This window comes from the organism of the source record quoted next, unplaced genomic scaffold (assembly GCF_019419815.1).
Source record: "Pyrus x bretschneideri cultivar Hongxiangsu unplaced genomic scaffold, Pyrus_bretschneideri_v1 Contig1, whole genome shotgun sequence".
In the NCBI taxonomy this organism is placed as follows: Eukaryota; Viridiplantae; Streptophyta; class Magnoliopsida; order Rosales; family Rosaceae; genus Pyrus; species Pyrus x bretschneideri.
The window spans coordinates 7981636-7988281 of NW_025999390.1; the positions used below are offsets into that span (position 1 = coordinate 7981636).

General features: G+C 32.5%; 1 pseudogene; it reads right to left on the reverse strand.

The window, feature by feature from the left end:
• Positions 1-614: 614 nt before the first annotated feature.
• LOC125476750 lies at positions 615-5801 on the reverse strand (annotated as a pseudogene).
• Positions 5802-6646: the final 845 nt, after the last annotated feature.

Sequence of the window (6646 nt, forward strand, 5' to 3'; positions counted from 1 at the left end):
CTATAAAAGGAGATCATTCTCCCCACAATAATCCCTAATGTCATTTGTACCAAACTATTCACTAGAACTCACTAAAAGAGAGCTTGAACCTATGTATTTGTGTAAACCCTTCACAACTAATGAGAACTCCTCTACTCCGTGGACGTAGCCAATCTAGGTGAACCACGTACATCTTGTGTTGATTGCTTCCCTGTCTCTATTCATTTACATACTTATCCACACTAATGACCAGAGCAACCTAACGAAGGTCATAAACTTAACACTTTCTGTTGTACCAAAGTCCCTACTGATTTTGTGCATCAACATAGTGCATTATTATTCTTCTCATGATTCGGGATCTTGGATCTTGTAACAAAGAAGATGCTTTAATTTCTTTTGTTAATGTCTCAAAATCTTACAATAATGCATGCATATTTGCGGCTACTCCAAACCAAATACAAAGTACACAATCTTATTAATTAAATGAAAAACTAAAGCCTATGGATCTAGCAGTACATTTGGACCCTCTAATCCAAAGAGACTTATTCTTATGTATGTGAACGGAACTAATCATAATAATTGTGATCGTGAAATGATTATCCGACCAGAAGGAAAACTTAGCTACAGCATGGGCGGGTATGTTGTATTCTCTCGCAACACGTGAGATGCATAACCAATGTACTCGTTGTTTCATGCAAGTTTTTCGCATGCAATAGATTCACTACGTAGCACGACTTTCTCAACAGTGAGTCCTAGTCTGATTTCAATCACGACACCCCATTCCAAACCTTCACCAGTTGTAGCTTTGCCTTCCTCGATCGATTTGTTTCTCATCTCATCCAAGATAAAGTGCACAGATGGAGCTCCCATGTTGCCATACTCACTCAACACATGCCTTGTTGCCCTAAGCTTCCCTTCCTTCAAACCCAATTGCTCCTCCACTTAATCTACAATGGCGGGCCCACCAGGGTGCACGCTATAAACAACAAGAAGTTCTAGTCCTTCTTCTTCCCATCAACCTTTTCAAAAGTTTTAGTTAGAAAATCCACAACATTTCCACCAACAAATTTAGGGACTTCTCCTGATAAATAATACTCAAATCCCATTTCACAAATGTGGGCCACCACACCATGCTCTAAGTTAGGTATGATCGTTTACCTGCATGCCACGATTTCAAACAGTGGCCTCTCAATTTCAGGCTCTGGATTAACCCCAACTATCACATCAGATGCTCCGTCAGCAAAAAAAACATGGCCCACCAGTTAGGCCTGGCAAACGGGTCGTGTCTGTCGTGTTCGTGTCGTTTTCATGTAACAACTGTTATCTTAACGGGTCGTGTCGTGTCACACCCGTTAAGAAAAAAAAATATTTTTTTAAAATTTGCACATACCACACATTGCGACATAAATATTACTTGAAAACATTAAAACATTTCTCGTTCAAGTACTATATCTACACTCGAAAATAAAAGCCTAATAAAAAAATAATACATACACTACTAATCTATTACAAATATTAAATGTGCAAGGATAAAGAGTTTTTGTTTTTAAGATTGTAAGTCTTTCTTAAAAGTTTACACCTCCATTTACAAAATCTTCAATTTACATCGAACATCATAAAATTGTATTGGAACTTTGGCTTGATCTATTGCCTTCAAGAGTTATGTTGAAGATGTTTTCAGTAAGATTTTCCACGTCAGAACTCTATTCCGCATAAACTAAGTATAGAAAAAGCAAACATTAAAAATCATTCAATTATGAAAAGTTAAACAAAATAATTATGAAAAGAAATAAAATAATAATACTATACCATATAAAAATATATTACCTCCTTTTCCAAATAGCCAATCTCGTGTGCACAACAAAGCTTCAACTGTTTCTGGTAATAATGAACTACGATACTGATCTAGTACTCTACCCCCAATACTAAATGCATATTCTGATGCAACAGTTGAAATGGGAATCGTTAACACATCTCGTGCTAACTGAGAAAGTATCGGATAATGAAAACGCTCCATTTTCCACCAAGAAAGAACATCTATGTCTACTTTTATATCTATTCTTTTATCCTCCAAATACTTCTGCAATTCATTTTTTTTAATCGAACTTGAACCATCATAATTATTATCAAAATCCTACATCATAAAAAAGCATGCATCATATAGGGTCAAGGAGTGTAGTTATAAAAAATCATCAAAATCGGAGTTAAAATAACCGTTAAATCGTGATTTTTCGTTTATAACCGTTGAAAAGCTTTGTCGCGTTACTTGATCTCTGAATGTTTTTTTTTTGTGATTTTTTGCTGATCTGATCTCCAAGCATATAAAAACAATTTTGACGGTTTGGATCGTTGAAATTAGTTTTGGAGAATTCGTAAAACGATAGATTGACTAACACTTAGAGTTTATTTATACTTTCATTAAGTATAACATAAGATTTTGTGGTATCCACTTGTGTAAATATTTTAAATTGAAGATCGAATTCATTCATTATATTCATATAGGGTCAAGGAGTGTAGTTATAAAAAATCATCAAAATCGGAGTTAAAATAACCGTTAAATCGTGATTTTTCGTTTATAACCGTTGAAAAGCTTTGTCCCTTTACTTGATCTCTGAATGTTTTTTTTTTTGTGATTTTTTGTTGATGTGATCTCCAAGCATATACAAACAATTTTGACGGTTTGGATCGTTGAAATTAGTTTTGGAGAATTCGTAAAACGATAAATTGACTAACACTTAGAGTTTATTTATACTTTCATTAAGTATAACATAAGATTTTGTGGTATCCACTTGTGTAAATATTTTAAATTGAAGATCGAATTCATTCATTGTATTCATATAGGGTTAAGGAGTGTAGTTATAAAAAATCATCAAAATCAAAGTTAAAATAACCGTTAAATCGTGATTTTTCATTTATAACCGTTGAAAAGTTTTGTCCTGTTACTTGATCTCTGAATGTTTTTTTTTTGTGATTTTTTGCTGATGTGATCTCCAAACATATACAAACAATTTTGATGGTTTGGATCGTTGAAATTAGTTTTGAAGAATTCGTAAAACGATAGATTGACTAACACTTAGAGTTTATTTATACTTTCATTAAGTATAACATAAGATTTTGTGGTATCCACTTGTGTAAATATTTTAAATTGAAGATCGAATTCATTCATTGTATTCATATAGGGTCAAGGAGTGTAGTTATAAAAAATCATCAAAATCAGAGTTAAAATAACCATTAAATCGTGATTTTTCGTTTATAACCGTTGAAAAGTTTTGTCCCGTTACTTGATCTCTGAATGTTTATTTTTTATGATTTTTTGTTGATGTGATCTCAAAGCATATACAAACAAGTTTGACGGTTGGGATCGTTGAAATTAGTTCTAGAGAATTCGTATGCCATCAATCAAGTTCCGTGTGTGTGTGTATATATATATGTATTTATTAAGTAGATTTAAATCTATTTATTTTGTACGTATAAATTATAATTGACTGGTACACGGAATAGTACATACATCACGTGTCACGTGTGTCATTATAAAAATAATGAGATATGTCATGACAGTCATGTGTGTGATAAAAAGTTAATAACTTAAAAAAAAAAAAAAATTTCTCTCCACTTCTATTAATTTTCATTTTTCCCTCTCTTTTTCGTTACCTTTTCAACTTTTTCTTATCATTTTCACTTTTCCCTCCAACATCTTTCCCTAATTCCCTCACTTTTTTGTTTTATTTTCAACTTTTCTTAACATTTTCATTTTTCCTCCATTTTTTTTTCAAAAAGGGCGGCAAGTTGGCAAATGGCAATGGCAAAAAATTGATTATTGAAATTTGAATGGAAACAAATCACATCTGACGCATCAAATTTCAATGGATGCAAAATCATGCAAATATGCAATGCATGATCATGCATATTAAATTATTAATTAATAATTATTATAGTTTTTTATAAAATTTAATATATATATATATATAATTATTATAGATAGACTTAATATTTTGGGGGTATAATTATTATAGTATATATAATTATTATAATTATTATAAATTTTATAGTTAATTTAATATATATATATATATATATATTTATTATAATTTTTAGGGATATAAAATTGTAAAATTAATGTATATAATTATTACAATATTTTTTAGGGTTATAAAATTATAAAAATAATATTCTGCTTATCGTGTATCGTGTTACCCACGTGTATACCCGAACCAACCCGTTATCTTAACAGGTGCTTATCGGGTTACCCGATAAGACCCGATTCGTTATCGTGTCGACCCAAACACCTGTTAATTTCGTGTCGTGTCGTGTCGGGTTATCGGGTCGTGTCAGAAATTGCCAGGCCTAGTATATATATATATATATATATATATATATATTTATTAAGTAGATTTAAATCTATTTATTTTGTACGTATAAATTATAATTGACTGGTACACGGAATAGTACATACATCACGTGTCACGTGTGTCATTATAAAAATAATGAGATATGTCATGACAGTCATGTGTGTGATAAAAAGTTAATAACTTAAAAAAAAAAGAATTTCTCACCACTTCTATTAATTTTCATTTTTCCCTCTCTTTTTCGTTACCTTTTCAACTTTTTCTTATCATTTTCACTTTTCCCTCCAACATCTTTCCCTAATTCCCTCACTTTTTTGTTTTTATTTTCAACTTTTCTTAACATTTTCATTTTTCCTTCATTTTTTTTTCAAAAAGGGCGGCAAGTTGGCAAATGGCAATGGCAAAAAATTGATTATTGAAATTTGAATGGAAACAAATCACATCTGACGCATCAAATTTCAATGGATGCAAAATCATGCAAATATGCAATGCATGATCATGCATATTAAATTATTAATTAATAATTATTATAGTTTTTATAAAATTTAATATATATATATATATATATAATTATTATAGATAGACTTAATATTTTGGGGGTATAATTATTATAGTATATATAATTATTATAATTATTATAAATTTTATAGTTAATTTAATATATATATATATATTTATTATAATTTTTAGGGATATAAAATTGTAAAATTAATGTATATAATTATTACAATATTTTTTAGGGTTATAAAATTATAAAAATAATATTCTGCTTATCGTGTATCGTGTTACCCACGTGTATACCCGAACCAACCCGTTATCTTAACAGGTGATTATCGGGTTACCCGATAAGACCCAATTTGCTATCGTGTCGACCCAAACACCTGTTAATTTCGTGTCGTGTCGTGTCGGGTTATCGGGTCGTGTCAGAAATTGCCAGGCCTACCACCAGTATGTCAAGGTGGGTGTCAGTGAGTCCGTGGAAAAAAATTGTCGTGATCTCAACACACACCACAAAGACACGTGCACCCTCGTTGTTCTCTGCGAAGTCCTTGGCTAGGCGGAGGATAGTCGCACCAGCATAGCAGCTAGCTTCATAGATCATGGTTCTGGTGACGGATTGGTTAAGGCCGAGGAGCTTGACCAATTGGAAGTCGGCACCTGGCATGTCAACGCAGGAAGCTGTGCAAAAGATGAGGTGGGTAATCTTTGAGATGGGTTGGCCCCACTCGTTGATGGCTTTCAGTGCTGCTTGTTGCCTTAGCTTTGGGACCTCAGGGTTCAACATGTCTTGGCGCACATCAAGTGATGGGGCTCCATAGGTATAATGCTTGGGGTTAGCCTATAAAATCTCTTCTGTTAGGTGCACGTAACGCTTCTTTGTTCTTGATTTCTCACCTGTTAATCAGTAAATTAAGACTTATGTTATGTTAAGTGATGCGAGAATTATACGCACACAAATTAAACCCTCTTTTTATCAATTGTAGTAAGTATGTAAGTAGGGATCGTTCTGGACCGGGGATTAGGAGGGATTGTTAATCATTTGGATTTGACTCAAAAACGTAAAAACAAGTTTAAAACACTATACTAGACTCAAAGAATGCAAAACTCAGAATAAGATAGATTAAGACTAAGACTAAACAAAATATGGGGGGGGGGGGATTGAGGTTTGGACGAATTTAAACTAAAATGGATAGATTGTAAAGAAAACAAATTGTAAATACGAATTTGACGGAAATGAATGGATGGGAAGCTAGCTAAGGGGTTCATCTCCACACATGTTATACTTGCATACAAAATGATTTTCGGTTGGTCTTTCGATGAATTATGAAGCTCAACACCCCGAGTTAATTAGGTCCGCTTAAATTAACTATCAAGTTTTCCTTAAGTTAATGAATTGGATGATTGCATACGACAACCCAAAGCATTCCCCACAAGTTCCCTACATGAATTGCATAATAGAGATACAAGCAAGAATCATTAAGTTCTTTGAAAACCATAAGTGTTGACAAGGCATTCGTTACTATGAATTGCATGAAACTTATGCCAAGAATTTACTTAACGCGGTTGTTTATAAGCAACCTCCACTACTTGTGAATATAAGTTCATAACTATTAGGTGAAACTTACTTATATTCTAGCGTCATATTCATGCATAAAAATTAAGCGTGCACTCTCAATAAACATACATAAATAGGTTATCAATCAAATAGTTAAACAAATTGAATCCACAACTTATGAAACGCAATTAGAAGTAATCAAATCATATTGCAAGCATAAACATGTATTTCGAATCCCCCCCTAGCCAAGGGGGGGTTTAGTTCC